Genomic DNA, 20,598 nt, shown 5'->3' on the forward strand with positions numbered 1-20,598 from the left:
GAGCGCTGCCGCGGCACGTCCGCACCTCCGGGTTCCCCTCGTACCCATATCTGGTTAACTACCCGGGGACACCGTGCTGCCTCCTCAGGCTTAGGATATCGCCTCTTTTAGGCTGCTAAGAACAGATTAAATATATCTCTTCATGCGAGATGGAAGTCAATGAGATGTTGACTTCGTGGGAACCTGCTGCAGCTGGGGGTCAGAGCAGATGATTTCCAGAGGTCCTTTCCAACTCCTGCAGTTCTGCGATTCAAGTGCTTAAATTCCAACACTCGGCATCAAAATGCGCAGCACACCTGCAGGTGCTCACAGGTGGATCCCAATCCGTGTTCCTGGTTAAGATGGGCATCTGGCAGGAAAGTGACATCCCCGTCCTCCCAACTGTCTGAGCAGTGTCCCAGAAAAAGAACAAGATTTAAGCAAGGCATGCAGTGAAATTCAGCCACAATAACACAGCTCTCACATACATGATGTTTTCACCTCCAGAGCAGTCTCTACATTGTGTGTTCACCTGTGGTGAGGCACATGGCATAGCATTAATCATCAACGTCACACATAGCTGTGTGGAAATGACACCTTAGCCATAGACGTTCTAAGAATGCTCTGTGTACAGTGAAAGTGTATAGATATAAAGCTTATAACTGCTGTGCATTTGTCTGCCTGGATATGTAGGTATAATATATACTATAGAATCACAGAATCATAGAATAGCCTGGGTTGAAAAGGACTACAACGATCAACCCCCCTGCTATGTGTAGGGTTGTCAACCACCAGACCAGGCTGGTCAGAGCCACATCCAGGTGTGGTTCCATGGCTCTAGGCTTAAGTAACCAATTTTTTTTAATGAAGCAGTCCACACATAGCTTATCAGACTAACTCCATACAGCAGACGCAGGGTGCACTGTAGCAATTAAGTAACAATGTCAGTAGAGACTAGTCACTAACAGAGTCTAGAATCATAGAATGGCCTGGGGTTGAAAAGGACCACAATGATCAACTAGTTTCAACCCCCTGCTATGTGCAGGGTCGCCAACCACCAGACCAGGCTGCCCAGAGCCACATCCAGCCTGGCCTTGAATGCCTCCAGGGATGGGGCATCCACAACTTCTTGGGCAACCTGTTCCAGTGTGTCACCACCCTCTGAGGGAAAAACTTCCTCCTAATATCTAACCTAAATCTCCCCTGTCTCAGTTTAAAACCATTCCCCCTTGTCCTATCACTATCCACGCTTGTAAACAGCCGTTCCCACTCCTGTTTATATGCTCTTTTTGAGTGCTGGAAGGCTACAATGAGGTCTCCCTGAAGCCGCCTCTTCTCCAAGCTAAACAAACCCAGTTCCCTCAACCTTTCTTCATAGGAGAGGTGCTCCAGCCTTCTGATCATCTTAGTGGCTCTCCTTATTTCAGATTTATTGGGTAACATAAGAGGGATACAAAGTGATGCAGGAAAAAAAGCATGTGTCTGCCCTGCCCAGGTGGGGAGCCAGTCACTTGCCTGCTAGCACTCTCCTCTGCTAAATAAGTGTTAAAGACTCGGCTTCCTGCAGTTTATAGTGTGCTGAGTAAGGAGATGGAGCTAAACAAGACTCCTGGGTTCCAGAGCAGAATAATGTACAAAAATCTGAAAGGAAATTCTACCCCAACATATATTTCCCTATTTAGGTTCACTGTGGCTGTGGGCTTTTTAAACAGCAAGATAAATCAGTCTAAGCATCAGCTCCTGCTGTGTTACAGCCAGAATTTCATTTAGAACTTCTTAAGTACATGAGGATGACAGAATAAAAGCACTTTTGTCAATACTAGGCCATGGACTTGCTGAAAAACCTTGACCTATGCAAAGAATGTGCTCACCTAGTATTTCAAGGAGCTCTAGCACATTTGACTTGTGTGGCATGATAATAATTTTGGAGGATTTATGAACTTACAAGATGCAGATGAAAATGGATAAATGTAGCTACTGAAGTTGTCCCTTTGTAAGACATGTAGGAGTAAGACGGCCTGCCAGATCTATGAGAGACCATAGAAATAAAAATAACGCATGCATTGCACTGAACTTTCAGACAATGGAGCTACAAACGTCTGTGGCAACTGTTCAGAAAAACAGAAGGCACAAATCTCTTTACCACAGACTACATTTTCACTAATATAAAAACATAGGAAGTTCTTGAAAGACTATCAAACCAAAAAAAGAATCACAATGAATGCTTTGTCCTGTGCCTTCATGGTGAGGTTCCTGTGTTGAAGCAGGGAAATGTTCACTTCAGTTCTTTTAGGTTTGAGCTTTTTTGGAGTGGAGAGAGAGCAGGAATCCCACCACAGCTAGCATCATAGAGTATCACAGCTAGTATCATCATGGAGTATCACACCTAGTATCGTAGAGTTGGAAGGGATACTTAAGGATCATCAAGTCCAACTCCTTTCTCCACACAAGGCCACCCAAAAATCAGACCATCTGTCTGAGCACTGTCCAGATGCTTCTTGAACTCCAGCTTGGCGCAGTGACCACTGCCCCAGAAAGACTGTTCCAGTACCTGACCACTCTCTGGTGAAGAACCTTAGGATTCTAAAAGAGCTTGAGAACCTCAGAGAGCTGGGAGGTTGGCCCTGGCTTGTCTTGGCTTTCAGTTTGATTTGAATTTGTTCTGTCTTCAACACTAATAGTAGAGATAAGGGGGATGATCTTCCCCCAATTACCTTTTTTTTCCTATGATTCATAAAGACACTACGTAAATAGATGATCTTCATTTTCTTCCAAGAGCATGATAACCCAGTGTGTGAGAAAGGCAGAGATTCTTTGTTCATACGTGAAGCAGCTTGGCTGGCATCTGACTTCTGCCATTTCTTGGTGATAATTCTTTGCTTCATGCTATTTTATAAAGAAAAAGAGGAACAAAGTAGACGTGTTCTGCATAGTAGTTTAGTGTAGCAGTATTTCCATTCTGGTTTCCAAGTTTGTCACTGAAAGCACTGGCTGTTTTTAACCTGATATAGCATTGGCTTCCTGTGTATTATCTCTCTAACTTGATTTTTGCTCTTCCGTCTCCCACAGCTCTTCAACTGACAAGAAAGCCTGTAAATGTTGGAACACAGCGCTTCAGCCCCAGAATCATTTTTATCTTCTCAGCAGAGGGTTTTAAAATAGAACTAGTTGCCTCTGTATCTGTTCATTTTTTGGATCATGCATGCTCTTGTCATTTTGAAAGAGCACTTTGTGATTAAAAATAGCTTGATTATCTGATAAAATTAAATGTGCTTTGCAAGAGGAGCATTGGCCTCACACATCCTGGCTGCTAATGAGCACCATGCTTGCAAACATTGTCACTTTGGCTTCAGCCAAAAGGAAGCCCATGGTTAATGACAGTTTTCAAAGCTTAAGGAAGCCAACAAGCTAGGACAACGTTTTTGTGTAACTGTTTTTTACTTTTTTGAAGGTTCTTTGACATCAGGGGTTGCAACATGTGAGGCACTACATACTTTGCATACCAGTCCTAATAGGTCGTGGTTAGGAAGGAGTGCAATGAGAGTAGCAGGATGCCTGGTGGCATGAGAACCAGGTGGATCAGCACCGGGAGGGGAGGGGGGGAGGGTTGCTGCAGTGGAATTTTCCTGAAGCAGAATAGAGACAGAGCCTGCAGTAGGCCTGAAATACCGCAGGGCGTTGGGGAAACCGGGTGAACTAGAGGAGACGCTGAAAGTGGAAAGGGAGAGAAAAGGAGTAGCAGAAAGGTGAAGAGACTATAGCAAAGGGCTACAGTACTGGCTGAGAACTGGTAGAGTCATAAAGAGAGTTTTAAAAAAGAAAAATAATGATTCATTTTGTGACATCAGTGATCTTGTGAGCTCCTCTTACTTCCTGTAAGAAAGGAAGGAAGGTAATGTCCTCACTGAAAGTGATAGAAGATGCTACTAGGAAACACAACAAGAAAATGCAGGAGGAGGAAGGCAAAGCAAAGTAAGATGCGTATTGGTGGAGGTTCAACAGGAAGGTCAAAGGAGAAATCTGTTATTTCTTACAGTGGAAATTCAGAAAAGCCAGTTAAGTAGCAATGAAAAAAGAATGAGCATGTATTCCGTGCTCAAACTCAATGCTAATACAGCTTGAGTATTTGCATGGATAAGTCTAGTTTGAAGTACTTAAGGTTCTTCATAGCAGAGTATGATGCCCTATTATCCCATTAACAGCAACAGCGTAACCTTGCAGCCCAGCAGTGGGCATCTGGTGCATGAATAGCCAGCACCTCCTGAAAGCCTCTCCATGCCCGACAGTTTGCAGTATCTGCTGAACAAGAGTTATTCTAACAGGAACATGTTTGGGGTCTCACCTCAGCACTAAAATAGATCTGATACCATAACTGATAATGGCAGAAATCACAAATCTTCTTCTGTTTTCTCTCAATGTTGCAGACATGCTATTGCTGAACTAGAGATGCTGATGAAGAATAACAGCAAGCTTTTGCAACTCAAGTTAAACCATTGTGTCTGTATAATTAGGGAACCAAATCTTTTACAGTTCAGTCAAGCGAAAAATTGAGACTATTTTTAACAGGGGATTTTTTTTTCCAAAAATTCCTCTGACAGTTATTGCTATGAAATACGTGTAGGTCTTCTGTGCTTTGTAACTCAGCACTTTCATGGACAGAGTATAATATATATCAGGCATTTGATAGCCACACTTTGCATAGTCAGAACTGAAGAGGTAGTAAGAAGTAAAGGTTGCAGTAGGTATCAGCACTTTGGCAGAAAACATGGAAGAAGACAACATGCTTACAGTAATCTGCTGTGAAGGGTGGACTTCTTAAATTTGCCCAAGGCAGTTCGTGGTATGCAAACTTTAATTGCAAGGCTCTATGCTGCTTTAGTTCTGTAGACAGTTTAATGCAATTTTAGGCTGTACACAACACTGAGAATTGTCTTACAGATTTTACTGAAGCTTTAGTATAGATGTCACCTGCTTTTTTGCTCTCACATTATTTTCACTCATACCATACCTATCAGAAAAATGAAGAGCAAACCCACAAACTCAACTCATTGAACAACTGGGTGAGCAGAAAAAAACCACAAAGTAAAAGGTCATTATATAATTACAGGATATGGTAGCTGGTTGACAGATGAGGTGCAACTAATGTTCCAGCTGAACAACGACGACAGAAAAGTTGCGTATAGTTGCAGAGCTCCTGTGCAAGTTAATGAGATCTGTTCAGCTCAAATAAAGTCGCCTAAATTCAGGCTGGTCTCAGTGTAATCTCTGCAATACTCCTCATGTTCTTCACCCAGGATAAATTCCTGCCCATTGTGCTTTTGGGTTGTCTAAAGAAATGTTCTGGGAAAACCTGATCTCTGCAGCTCCTGGAACTATCCTCTACTCAGGCAGGCTTCCTGCATCATCCATCAGCTGCTGGGCTTGGTTGTATGGAGAAAAGTGTGTAGGCATTACTGGCAGTAGGATTGAATGCGTCAAATCCAGCTGCTCCCGTTTGCTGTCCATGACAATCATTAGCCAAGCAGATACTAAAATGTTCCCCATGCCTCTGTTCTGAATTCAAGAAACTTTGTCTTTCCTTCACTCTCTTTAGTCCTCTCGCCTACAGGCACTGTCTGCTTATCCTCCTGGTGAAGGGTGCAGTCCCCAGCCCTGGGAAAGAGCCCTGTTCCACCAACAGCAGGCTTCCCACATCTGTTTTGATACTGGGGTGAAATGGAAGGAAGCCCCTGTTTTACATCTTGTTTTGACAAATTGCCATACTTTGTGGTTTTACTGTTCATTTGTGTGTTGTTTTGTTCTTTTTTATATTTCCCCTTCAATCTGCTAAGAAATACCTCCTGAAAACAAAGTAAGACCACTGCTAAGCCTGAAAAGTTAACAAAATTATCAAATATTTTAAGTATTTGAAATCGTTGCCACATCAGCATCCATCTGCATTCTTATACGCTGCTCAGGCAGGATGCCTTTGATCTGGATGTGTCCTACAGATGGCCCTGGGCTAGGCTGAAGCGGGGCCCTGGGCAGGTTGCAGAGAGCCCTGGAGGGCAGGCAGGGAGAGGGACGTCTGTGGGTGCTCTCAGGGTATGGCACTTGGTAAATGACGTTTTTCTGTGCTGTTGGCTTTCATTTCTGCCACCAGGCACTTTGAGGGATATGCTGGATACCCACTTACATCTGAGCTGACTCACTGCTCTAGGGCTCAGGCTCTCCCACCTGTGCTTGCTAATAACTGCTAAAAGAACAGAAATGCCCCAGTGCGTTACTGTCAGGGTTAGTGTACAGTTGGTGTATGTGTATATTCTCCTCACATTCCCAAAGTAAGCTTAACATCAGCGTCACATGGGTGTATCTTCTCTTAGCATCCTTGGTGTACCAACAGTTTTCTCTACCAGTCATCACAGGCATTGGTCTGAGCCATGCCTGGCGCTTTGGGAAACTTTAGTTTCCATGCCTTTCCTGACCTATTTTGTTTGTCACTCTTCTTTCAGGACTGTTTTTTTTAACTTCCCTAATTTACAGCCTCAGTTCTCTCCACCCAAGAGTACTCTGGGTTTTGATGTATCTCACCTTACAGCACTGACAAAAAGGTCTGTTGTAGGACACTGTAAACCAAGGCTTTTCAGTCGTTTAGTTTTACTGCCTTCCATAGGGTCCATATGATGGCTAAGGAACGTGATATTTACTCTGCAAGGAAGTCAAATGGATCAGTTTGTTTAAATGTTCTGCCTGGGATCTAACATGTCCTGTGTCTATTTACTTGGTTAGTTTATCTTTATCCTGTGGGAGACCTGAAAAAAAAAATGGAGTCTCTCTTTAAATAGCTCCTGAAAAAACAATTAATTAAAATTATCTGTGTTTGGCTTAGGAAACCTGCTTTCCACCCAATGTGACTCAAATAAGAGCTCCCTGTGACCTGAGTGCCAACCTTGCGTTTTGCAGGACTGAGTCTTGCTGCCTTGACCACAGTTTCTTCTCCTAAAGCATAAAGCATGTAACATCTTTCCTGATTTAATTAGTGATGCCTCCATCTGTCTCATGATGAAAGTAACTGGCATCAACACCAAGCTACATGGCTTTGTTGTCTCTCTGTCCTTCAGCCTTTCTGTACTCATGTAATGTGTCACCTGTTGAGAGAAATGTGAATTATTACGTGTTTCTGATACAGAAAACTGTATGTAGAGGCTGAAATACAATAAAATTAAGTCATGAAAAGATGGCACCAAAGCTATGCTGCATCATATAATAAAAGCTAAGTTGCAATAAAAAACAATTAAATTTCAAATGAAATTGAAGTCAGGTCTTATATTGTTTCTTTTATTATTTTCGTACTATCCCCAGCGCAGTAAATTCAACACAAAAACCAACCAGTTAATTCCAAGATTAGCATTCCTTATATAAACTCTAAACATGACTTTGAGTTTGATCAAGAAACCTAGGCTAGGACTGGAGAATTCCAGTCAGTAAATATGAGATGCAGCTGAACAGAAAAGCAGAACTATTCTTTTTTTTGCACCAGAAACACAGGCCCAATTACAGAATTGCCTTCAGTTTTTGCTGTGAGGGGTTTTTGCTATGATGACAGGATATTCATGTTATTCTCATATTGCTGCCACGGTGCCTTCATAATACAAACACCAGCAAAATCATTTCAGTAGCAATCTTAGCAGCCCTTAATTAAACAAGAGCACTTGACAGCCTCAGATCTCGAGTTGATTTTAGATGTACAAAATAGCACAGAGGCTGCCTTTATGAAACGGTTTACAATAATGTTAAATCTAGGGGAATTTTTCTCACTTTCAATTGTGGCCTTAGTGTCACCCTTCTATTTTTTTTCACAGTTCTACAGTTTTCAACTCAACAAAGCCACTTCACATGGCTGGGACCTCCCTGCAGCTTTGGCCAGATATTCTCTTATGTTCTCTGCTGATGTTCTTTCTGTGAGCTTCTGGTGGCCCATGCTGCAGCCTGCTCAGTGTCTCAGCAGCTGCAGGTGATGTGCCACCACCATGTTGCAGTGCTCATTAGCCCACCCTGGTTGTGCAGCTGGCGTGTGCTAATTGCCACTGGGATTTTGTACCAAGGACACAGTCTGACTTGGCCACGTAGCTCATAGGCCCACATGGATGTTTCAGGGCGTGACACTGAAATAAACTAAACTTTCTAAATTAAAATACAGCTGCTCCTTCGAAAAATCCATTCTGCTGGCAACTTTCTAATTTGTTCTGGCACTTAGGTAGAAAATGTCGGAATCACAGACTCACAGGATGGCAAAACCTGGCAGAGCCCTCAGGGCCCACCTGCAACAGGGCCATCCAGAGCAGGGTGCCCAGGACTACCCATGAGCAAAAGAGACGTTAAGGCCAAGTTGGATGGAGCCCTGGGCAGCCTGGCCTGGCACCTGATTTAGTGGTTGGCAACCCTTCCTCTGGAAGAGGGTTGGAACACGATGGTCTTTTAGGTCTCTTCCAACCCACACCATTCTGTGGTTCTATTATTCTGTGATCCACATCCTTCTCCCCAGATTTCCAAGGGCTCAGCCCCATGCAGCTCCTGGCACCAGCCCTAGTGATGTGGTGGCTATATGTATGGCATGCTCCTGTCCTCTTCCTCCTCATCACTCAGCTGAATAGTGTTGCAATTTTCTACAATGACAGTCATCAAAGAATAAAGAGAAACGCACAGTCCTAGCTTGTACCATGTCTTGGTTCTTCAAGCATTTGGAAGGTGTTCACTGATGTGGAAACGTGAACTGCACACCACAGATCTTATCTGTACCCAGTCCCAGTCCTACACAGGACTGCGTGGTGCCTGCAGATGTGGATAACGGGAGCTCCACACCACCTACAGCTCAGTACCATATTGTGGTTCTGCAGACAGCTGGAAGGTGCCAGTAGTCACAGACAACTGGAGCTGCTCCCTACCCACCGGCTCTCTATCAGAGCAGACTGCAAAACACCTTGAACAGCAGTGTTTTATCTTCTGTGTGTTTAAAAACATGTGAATAAGCCAGCACGTTTCTTTGTTCGGCAGATCTGTCCCTGTGTTTCTGTGAGCTACTATTAGGAAGTGCAAACGGAGCCAGTGATGTGCTGGTTATTTAGGTGCTGAAGATTACGTGGTGATATTCCTGACCTCTGAGTATGATCTCAATGTGTGACTGATACTCTCAGCCATCAGTGCTATATCAGTGCATGCGAAACACCAAACACTCTTCCCTCTCTGCTTCTGCTGAAGTCAAATGTGCTTCCACCACACCAGGAAAATGTTTTGTTAACCTGATAAAGGTACTTATATTTTATGTGCAGTGTTGTATTCATACAGTTATGAAGCCTTTTCAAAAGGCTCGATTTAAGAAAACAAATGTAGGGAGTGCCAGCTTTGTAAGTGTCCCAGTACAGAGCACTAACTCAAAGGAATACAGTCACATTCTGGGCAGTGTGTTGTTACAGGGAAGGCATTCAAATAGGATTCAGGAATCTGGATGCCATTCCTCTTGTACTGAAGTACTGCATGGCCAGGGACAGGTTATTTTCCTGGCCTTATTTCTCAGTGTTCATGTTGATCTTCACCGGGAACGCTGTTGTAATAAATATAATCAGCACAGTCAGATGTACCTCTTCAGAAGAATTGAAAAGGACACGTGTCACTGCTTCATTATAAAGACACAACACAACACTCAGGTCTTAGGCTAAATTGGAAATGCTGTGCTCCTCTGGCCACACCATCTGCTGAGACCTAAGGGCAGACCTTGGCTGGCGCAGCATCCAGAGACACAGCAATCTGCGGCACAGGGGAATAGAGGCGTCCCTGCAGCAGACAGATTAAGCTTCTTTTTTTCTCATTCTAATCTGTTAATCACGCACAGAGTTTAAGTACAGCTCAAGGCACACCAGACATTGAATGATTTAATTTTGCACTATTTATTGAACTGGATTTAACTTGAAGATATGTTGTTATCCACTGCTCAGCAGTTCTTCAAAAAAAATAGATGTCCATAATGAGATTGCTGCCATGAATCAGTGACTGTGTGTTTAAAATGGGTCATGGGGCAACAGGGCTGGTCTGTACAGCTCCTGCCATTGCTCCTGATCTGCAACAGTCATGCAGGCTAACCTCTGCAGAACTCACTGAGGTGTCAAAGGCAGGGGATCACCATTCAGGCGCCTAACAGCACTTTTTTTTTTTCAAATAATCAATGGGGGTCTGTAGCCCAAAGCCACTTCACCCAGCACAGAAAGAGAGAATAATAACGATAATAAATCCGTGCTTGGAAGAAAGGGGGTGCAGTGGTAAGTCTGAGCTCAGCCAGAGGATGGGAGACAGTGGCTCTGCGGGTCTGGAGGGAAGTGCACAGGGGTTCCTGGGGAGAAGGGGTCAGGCCTCACATTCACCTGAAAAGGTCTGGAATGCTGAGAATGTGTGAATGTGATCTGGCACCTGCAAACCATGGAACTGCTGACAGCAGCACAGCAAATCCCAGAGGGAGAGAAATCACGGAACATAGATAGAGGTATGTTTCTGGACGAGATGGAAAACCAGCTACATAACAAGCTGTGCTTGTTCAGTGGCAGATATTCTGCAGGCATTGCAGCACACGACAGTGTGTTTCACCATCACTGGCGTCCTCCCTGCATCCTTGCTGATGCTGTGTGCAGCACTGTGTGTTTCTAAATCTTCCTCCTGTTTCTGAGCTGCCTGTTGCCCATGCAGTCCCACCTGCTGCAGCCCCTCAGCTCACCTCGCACCTGGGACGTGGAAGAGCTGACTGGCCATGTAGGCTGCCTGCTCACACCAGCCCTATTTCTTTGGGATGTAAACATGAGGAAATAATTACGTGAGGAACAAAGAAATCATGCCTAACCTTAAATGTTCAAGCAAACAGCACTGTTGCATTTTTCACTCCCTTGCTACATAAACCGGCTTGTTTCATTTAGCACAATGGAAGATACATGCGTTACCTTCTGTGAGCTTCTGATCTAAAAATGCATAGTGTACTGGAGAATCATATTCCTCAAGAGCTGAACAAATCAAAAAGCAATAGAAAGGTTAAATATACAATTGTCAGTGCCAACTGAATGCATTCATCTCTCACTATCCATTCCTGAGGTAGATGTGTGCTTTCAGTAATCACCAGAATTATGTTTTGTTTTCCCTTCTACTCCTTCTCTCCTCAGTTTCCTCTCAGCCACATTCCTGGCCTCAGTACAAAATTTGCTCAAATAGTAAAATATTATTTTTTGGGAAATGGATTAGAAAAGAATGCTAACTACACTAGAGATAAAACCCATGTTGTGGAGACGGACGCATACCTCACAGCCCAGAGAGGGATACAGCTCTTGAGTGTGGTATGTAAGTTTGCTGGGGTGAGGGAGTTAGGGAAACAAATTCTGTACTCTCTCTTAACTCCTGAAATTTTCCTCATGTTTACTGATAAAATTCTTTCAGCTGAAAGTACTGAAAAGGCAAAGGGTGGCAACCTCACCCAAGGCAAGGTGTTGGAACTAGATGATCCTTAAGGTGCCTTCCAACCCAAGCCATTCTGTGACTCTGATTCTATGAACTGTTATTCCATCCTTGCAATCCTTGCACTCTGCTATGCATAAATCCTTCTTCAGCTGCAGGTCCTTCTGAGGGAAGGCTCCCAGTCGCACTGGTTTGAGCTATGGAGTTGTGATCATGTCCCTTCTTGTGATGCAGTATTCTTTTATTCTGATGAGATGCCTCCAGCTTTGCTTCTGTCCTCTCTCACTTCCTATTACTCAGAAGTGATGCTCATGGCACCAATTACTTGAGTAAATGAATCTGCACAGCCGTTAGGCAAAGGATGCTATAGATGCTATGCCATGAATGCTGCCGTGGATGTCCTTCTGTCCAGGTTGCTTGCTTGTTCTTAGTGCTGTTTTGGAAAAGCATGGATTACATTCTAAGGTTTTGGTGGGTTTGTTGTTGTTGTTGTTGTTGTTGTTTTCCTTTTTATGACAACCATAGCTCAAGGCAATCCTAAACCTAAAAAATTTTGAAAAACATATTGTGTGATGATTACAAAGGGAGTTTCTTTCCCTCTGTCATGCAAGCAATCTTTGTGGCAGCTATGGGCTGCATTTGACAGCAGTCGCAGAGGAGCACTTTTCCTCCACACCTCCATAATTCTTCACACCCTCCCAGCCCACTGTAATCTCTGACTCATAAACAGCACAGAGATGACGATCGAGCTAATCTATTTTCAGTAATTAATGGGAGAATGAGACTTTCTGGCAAATAAGGTGACATTTCCAATGCTAGTTGCTTCTTTGGCCATCACAGTCTTCTCAGAAATTAGCCAGTTTAGTTGCAGGCCTCCATCCTTCCCTTTTCCTACGTAGCTCATCCCCAGGCGTTTTACATTCCTCATCAGATCTGACAGCAGTTCAGTGTCTATTGCTCTGTCCACACAAGGATAATAAAACAACTTCTTAGTAACTGGCTAACTCTCATCATGTAAAATCTTCTTTCTTCAGTTCAAAAGGGCTGCAGGTTCATGCCTATCCATTCTTCAAAGTGGCAGACAGCACAGAGATCCTCATCTCAACAAAATCAGTCCCTTCAGTAAGTTTTCCTTTGCTTTCCTGACAATCTGTTAAGGAGCATATGCACATACAATTTTGTCAAAACTTGCATTTTTTTACTTAGATGAGTAAATGGAGCAGTAGCAACACTGACCTTTCATAATTGTCCTGTTATCATTTCAAATGCCGCAAAAGACTGCACTTGCAGCTGGTGTGGGTACAGGCCTTAGGGGATAGCTGCCTTTGGCTGCTCCAGTTTTACACGTAGACACTTTTTCCTGGGCTTCACAGCATCTCAGGATGATGGAAGCCATAAGAGACCTCTGGACGTCCAGTCTTCACTTCTCTGATTTGGTTTTATTCGTCCATGTTGGAAGCACATACAGCTGAGCTGATCACCCCGTCCACCCTTTACAGTCAAAAGAGAGAAACTGGCAATATCAAGGTGCTGTTTGTTTTATCTAGTTCAAATATCAGCTTTCAAATAGGATGACTCATGCCCAGAAACATCTGCTGTTCTCCATTTGCTACAAGGAGAACCCAAGGTGACTAATGCTGAAGCTGATGTCTGCATGGGAAACACCTAATCTGAGCACATTTAGCCCACTGTCTGTTCACTGCATTTGTTTTTTAAAAACTTCTGGGGTGGCTCTATGCACTCTTTGTGTTCTTCCTACTTGCTGTGGAACTTTAAAATTTCACCCACAAAGATTGGGTTGAATCTGAATAGTCCTTGCTATGAATTTAGAATACAAATGGAATTAGTTCACGTAAGTATTTTAAAATCTCTTTTGAGGGATGATGGCAGACTTTTTTACATGCATCTTCAGATCCAATGTTCACTTACTAGGAGTCCTTAAAGAAATCAAAAGGTCATCAAATTATAGAATCATAGAATTACAGAATGGCTTGGATTGGAAGGGACCTTAAAGATCATCTAGTTCCACCCCTGACATGAGCAGGGCTGCCAACTAAATCAGGTACTGTGTATTGCCCATATACAAGTCAAGGAAGACAAGTCCAGCTGACACCAAGAAACCTCTCGGTAGGCAAGGAAGAAAGATCTTATCACCTGTCCATTATGTCATTTCCTACTTATTTTCCAGTGAACCTTCAATAATTCACTTGCCTCTTCAAGCGAAGACATCTTTTTCCCAAGTACTAAGGAACAGAGTCCAGTGCTTCTACTCCTTTCAGTACCCTTCAACTCAGAAAAATCTGTTTCTACTTGTATTTCTTTGAAAAAAACTGCTTTACTAAACACACCTAGACATAGTTTGTGCACTTCACTATTTTCTAAGAGCCTTTTCTAAGAGTTTGCTTTCTCTTACCCAAATGTCTTTCTGCATATCTTCTGTGCACACGAGGAAGTACCTGTATTTTTGACTCACACTGTGTTGATGGCCATAGACTGAAAGATGCCAGATGCTCCTCTTGCTCCCAGAAAGACTCTCTCTGACTCCCCTGCACACAGAAAGCAGGGGTGAGATGAGAGATGGACATCTCAGCCTGTTTATTATTGAGCTAAGCTACTGCTGGTTTATGTGGAAACTCACCTTAAGGAAAGAGAATCACTTCCCAGCCTTTTTCCTGTTATCCTAGTATTAGCGTCACTGTCTTGAACACCATAGTACAGTTTGCGTATTTTGTTAAAACTTCAAGTGACCAGGTTACCCTTCTGCGATAAGAACTTTTCCAAGTTTCTAGTAACCTGAAAAAAGTTACTTCTGCCTTCAAATGTGAAATCATCTCATTTCTTGATGTTTGGCATCTTTATTTAGATTTCACAGTTCTTGGAAGCTGCCTCAGTGCATTGCCTTTTGCTTCATCAACAGTTTCATGGCATTGCTGATGGATTTTCTAGTTCTTTGTTACAGTTTTTCACTTTCTGCCTCTTCTCTGTCTTTTTTTGGTTGTTTCACGTTTTATTTAGCCACGATTAGGCTGGCTTCTGTCCTACTTTGATTTGTTTAAAAGGCAGCTTTTCCTCTCTTTTCACAGTTCCTGCTTCACTACTTTCTTCCAGGAAGAAGAAGGACAATTTAAGCATAATTTGCCTTAGTACAAATTAATACAAAGGTGCAATTTTAGCAGACTTTTGCTCTGTTCCTCAGTCCCTTAGACAGGCTACCTTGAGCTACTGCCAGCAAATGCTGAAAGCATTTTCCAGACCAGATGACATTTGCCAGATGACCAGATGAAAAGTAAAATGAATTAAGAAACTAGGAAGTAGATTCAGAAAACAAATAAAAAGCAAGCAAGCAACAACAAACTTTATTGTCTGTCTCTGGTCTGATCCCCAAAGTCCTCTCTGGGTTTTGTTCAGCTGGGAGCTGATGGGACACGTCTGCAGCTTGTTGGAGCACGGAGCTGGCTCCCTTGACAAGCTGTATGCCCTGGCACTATCCCCTGGTGCTAGAAACTTGTTTACAGCAAAGCTCTTCTCATGAATTTCTCTAGATGCTGCCAATGCTGAATATAAATGCACTTCTGGAGACATCCGGTATGCTACAGCCATGACACTTCCTTTAAATAGAGCATTAATTTATGGCTCCTCAGCTTGTGAAGCATAGTCTCAGCGAGAATTAGCTTATGATCTGCTGTGGCACTTCTGAGATGTCAGACAGGGCCATGTGGCCTGTGTTCTGTTATTGACCAATTGTCAATAGGCAGTAAACCCACCTAGTGCAAATCTATCCCTTTTGACAAATAGGGTGATTAAGAGCTAGATTTATGATGCTCCAAGCATATAAATTTTCTGTAGTGCAGACCTCAACAGCTACTTATTTGACAACCATTTCAGTGCTATCAAGAAATACAGCTTCAGATGAAGACTAAATATGGTAAGTTGGAGATCATCCTGATTACTGCTTTCAGGATCCATGTTTCCTGACGGATGACAAATTTGAAGGGGACAGCAAGAACCTGGGGGGGGATAAGTGAAATGCTCTTCTTTAAAAGGGTTAGATTCTCATGTCAGTGTCATAAAGAAAAAGTGAGACCACTGAAAGCAATGAAAATATACAGGCGTTCCAGGCTCAGAAGGAATGTTGTACATATATGACTAGGCAGGACAGGAGTGACTTGCCTTATTATCAGTATATTAGTTGTACGGCTATACAACCTATAGTAGTGCAAATTAATAAGCTATATTTGACCATTAGAACAAACTGCAATATACTCTGGAGGCCACAACCTTTCTACAGCTTTTCTACTGCTCAGGGCAGCAAAAAAGGTGATTCAGAATGGTTAAGATCCATCACAACAAATGGTGGCAAAGCCCTTCCCTGAAACCCTTCAGAACTAAATATGCGCTTCCCCAGAGCCCTTCACTTTCAGAACTCCTCCACCTAGAAGTGTGATGAGACCATGTATGGCTAAAAGAATTTTTATTATATAAAAATAATCACAGTCAGGAACTTGCACAAAAAATAACAGGAAAAATAGACAGCAACCTTGACAGAAGCTTATCCACCTCCATCTCTGTGATTTCCAGATGGCATCCAAATAACCACTTGTTATGAAAGTCATGTTGATGGTGTCCTAAATGTGTCTGTCAACATCTTCCTGCTATCCTTGATGCTGATGTGTGCTTGTCCTAGTTAGAATTCTTGGTGCCGTAAGATGATTCTTCTCTGAGGATTTCCTGTATGTACTTTGGAATAAATCTATCAGTTTTCCATGCCCCCACACCCAAAAAGTACAATGTCAGCATCAAAAACATGTATTTTTGGGACATTCTTAATTTATGAAGGTTATTTATTGTTTAGATGCTCATTGCTCGTTGCCTATACAGATCAGTAACATTATTTTCTTTCAGTAATACTTTATGCATTCAGACATTTTTGAATGCATGTAGCAATATAGTTTGACTTTTTATTGAAGAACAGATATGATTTCCATATTTGTAAGAGATCAAGGCACTCAAAGTAATTAAATTATCCAAAGAAATTCGAGCACTCACTATGGCTACCTTCCTTCTGGCTAGTCTTGCAGAAATAATACTGCAGTTAGGGTAATGTGCACCACACTTCAACACTGGAGAGGCAGTCAGTGGCAGATGCTGGCGGCTCTCTACCTTCCAGCCATTTCTCATCATCTATTTAGCAGCTCTGCAGAGCTCAGGATATTTTTTTGGTGTCATCTGCCTTTGTGTTCATAAGGTTTATTTTGGTGTTCTTTTTTCTTCCACAGCTTCCTGTTAAGCTGTTTTACTACTGCTCTTATGTGCTCCCCATTTCGTGAGAGTTTCTCTCATGTTTTCTGAAGTGCCTGGCTTTTTGCAGTTGCACTGGCTCCTCAGTTACAGCTGAAACATTCTTTGAGTGCTTGTCTTTTACTTATGGATTGCTGGAGAGTTGGCTACTCACTCTCTCCACTTAAATTAGTTTCCACTTAAATGGTAGTGTCATGACCATGCTTGCTAGACAATACAGCATTCAACTTTGCCTAGAAATGTTAAATTTTCCAGAAATGCAGCATGTTCTGGAGGGTTTCTTTGCATTTTATGTATCTACAAGTAGATTTTCATGAATCAACTGTATATTCACAAAGCTAAATTCAACTTAATCATTCACTGTTTTGGTTAGACAAATCCAGTCCAAACATGCCCAAGATCTACAACAAACGATCACTGTTATTTTGCATTAAAATCACTACCTAAGCACTAGAAGTCATCCCTATAAAGGCCTCCTGTAGCAAGTTGTGACAAGAATCTTCACCTTTCCTGTTTTTATTTGTATTTAATAGATTTACAATACCATTTGATTGCTATTTCTTTTTCTTTCTTTCTTTCTTTCTTTCTTTCTTTCTCTTCCTTCCTTCCTTCCTTCCTTCCTTCCTTCCTTCCTTCCTTATCTAGCAATAAACTTTAGTACTTCTTTCACCAAGTGGTTCTCCCTGAGTCAGTGCCTGTACTGCTTCCAACAGCACCAAGATAGTTCTGCCAGATTCTGGAAGTGGACAACAGTGATTTTTGTTCTTGTATGTAATTTCCTTGAACTGGGCCACCTACTCATAGTAGTTTTAAAAATGTTAAAAGCTCTCTATTTTACCTGACATTTTACCAGTTTCCCTCATTAATCTCACATTCTTAAGTTCAATCTTTATTACTGGCTTGGTCTTTACAGGTAATTTTGGGGGCCTGGCTTTCTTCTGTGTTTTGGCAGAAGTCCATCACATTCTTCAGATTAAACTGATCTCTTGCTGAGGCCAGCTTGGCTCCCAGTATGTAATTCAGCATTAAGACTTGTTCTGGGCAATGGGAAATGCATAAATGCAATGGGAAATCCTCTAAGGCACTAGATGTGGAAGAAAATTTTAGAGGATCCCTACAGAGTTGTCTGGAATGTATCACTTGAAGTAACAGGCTAAAAAACCACTCTTCCAAATCATCCCACTTTGACTGTGCCTTTTAGGAATTCTATGAGAAGTCATTGTGGGTAAAACCATATGGAAAATCAGATAAATAACTGAATAGAAATTCTCCTCGGCATACAGCCCTCTAACACTTTTACTTTTTGTGACTCAGTTTTAGATGAGCTGGATGTAAACACATAGCTCCCAAATGATTGCTTAGCATGTCAAAAGGGATGTTTTCTATACTCAGCAAAACCACATTGTAAGGCATAAAGCAAATGCTAATTTATCTCTAAAAATGCAGTCATGAACTCATGCAGATACTCCTTCTATAGTGATGTGTATGCATCCATCAATTTCATTTCTACTAATGAAAAAGGTTTATGTGATGTATGTGTTGAATTTGATGTAGGTTGATTGATTCTAAAAAGAAAAATCATGAAGGATCCTCATCTCCAGTACAAATTCGCTATACTAACAAGAACGTGCAAGTTCTGCTCTCTTGGACATCAGACAAATCAAGTCAGTTTTCATCACCAAGCTCCTTTTCACCAAATACCCCACAAATGTTCCTAGGATTGTGCTGCTGTATTTGTTTAGACTGCTGTGAGGTCTGCCTACTTTCACCATCTGAACTCTCTCTCATCCTTGCAGACCTTAGAAAAGCCTATGGTAGTTCCTGAGCTGTCATTTTTTCTTTCTTTTAGACAGAGATATTACCTGTGTTTTGGGTATGAACACTGACTTAACCTCTGCTGCCAGCTCACATAAAGAAACTTGTAGATTTCTTTTAATGTTCTGAAAGGTAAAATTAAAGTTGCTCCCAATTATATCAACTTACTTTAGTCCAGCTTGAAATCATACACAATTACTAGTGATCTCCTCATAAAGCATTGACATAATTCAGCTTATTATATAGCAGTTACATCATTTGCTGTGTGTTCATTAGGAATTCTCTGCTCAAGGACAAGCAGAAATTCATTTCTCATATTTCATTTATTCTTTAATTTAATTCTTCAACGTCTTCCATCCTATGCTTGGAAATCAGCTTCAAAGCCATCACCACAGAAGCCCCAGCTACATACTGCAACTACATTTCTCAGATGAATAAAAAGAAATACCCTTAACAATACTGAAGTTTTCACAGCTTGCAGTGGGAAGTGTTTCTGGATTAATCAGGCATTTCTCATTCCAGCATACAGTGACATCAGATTTGCTGAATACTTGCACATCCAGGGACTAATAACAGATTCATCTAAGTGACATGTGTGGAAATAACTGAAAACTATGTAAGCTTTTCCAGGGAGGCAGTCTAGAAAATTTCGAAGGTCTTCAAGAAGTGTAAGGCAACTACTATGTATTATGAAGAGAAGATAATGCATGATGCTTTTTTCTTCATTTGGCTTGTTTTCCTTGTATGTCCCTTCGCACCTGTGTTTTTAAGTGAAATCTATGGATTGATAATTAGATGAACTTGAAAGTTTAGATGTTGTATTTTTCCTGTACAAGGGAATAACCTCTTATCACAGCTTTACTTTGTTTTCTTAAGTAGGTTTTACGTTACTGCAGCAGACAATACTAAGCAACTGTACTGGTACACTAAGTTGTAATACCACTGTACACAGGAACAGAATAACAACGTGCCAGAAGGACCTGACAGGGATGGAAACTTACATCAGTGCATTTACCATTAAAAGAAACCAAAACTGATCTATAAGAGCAAAATATTTTTAGTTGGGAAGGGTAAAAAGAAGAGAAAGCATTTATATTTTTTAGCAAGAAGGAAAGCAGCATATGGTAAAATTGTCCAAGAAAGCTTGATAGCTTTAATGGGTGGGAAAAGTGAAGAATGCAGAAACAAAATATAAATGACTGTGACAAACTTCACAAACTGGAATACTTGTTAATGTTTGTGAAGGGCAAGTGCAGTTCCCATAGAAAATTAAAGAATGGTTCCTCAACCTCGTTCACAAACAGGTGAGAAAATGTGGGGAGTGGCAGCTCCCGTGACCTTCTGGAATTATATTAGTGAAGGAAAATGCATTATGCCCAAATAAAAATTCAGACTAAAAAGTAATTTCAGCAAAGAGGCCTTCCATGGAGCCAGTTTCACCAAGCTGCCACGTAACTGTTGAAGTTGTAACTACTCAGGAACACTGGAAGTTTTTCAGTATTCCAGCAAGGATTTGCTGTTGCTAGTGCAATAGTGACCTGGGATACAACATGATTTCTTTCTTCTCTGACTTTACAGCACAAGGCATTACAGCCCTGATCAAATTGATGGGCTGGCTGTGCACACGAACCTAAGCTGAATCACGAAGTGTGTTACCCTCTACATTGTTTAATGTCTCTTACTTGTTTTCTTCCTTTTTTTTTCCGTTCCCCTTTTTGGAAGTCTTCTGCTCATCTTTTCTTGTTTTATTTTTTTCTCTGTGTGCTGGGTGCATCCTGTAAGGTTTCCAGTCTTAAGTCACAGTATCAGTCTTCTAGCTCTTTCTTCACCCACTGTGTCACATGTTTGTGTGCTTTGGTTAACTGACAAGGAAAAGCTTATGAGTCTGATTTGGTTTCAACAACATGCGTAGGTGAGGGGAGACTGTTGGCCCACACTGCCCTGCAAGACCTGTAAGAAAAAATGACACGAAGTCAGAATTTTATCTATTATTCTACTGTGTAGTTAAATTAATGCTTTAGGTGCATCAGATCTATACAA

Source organism: Meleagris gallopavo, chromosome 1 (assembly GCF_000146605.3).
Source record: "Meleagris gallopavo isolate NT-WF06-2002-E0010 breed Aviagen turkey brand Nicholas breeding stock chromosome 1, Turkey_5.1, whole genome shotgun sequence".
NCBI lineage: Eukaryota > Metazoa > Chordata > Aves > Galliformes > Phasianidae > Meleagris > Meleagris gallopavo.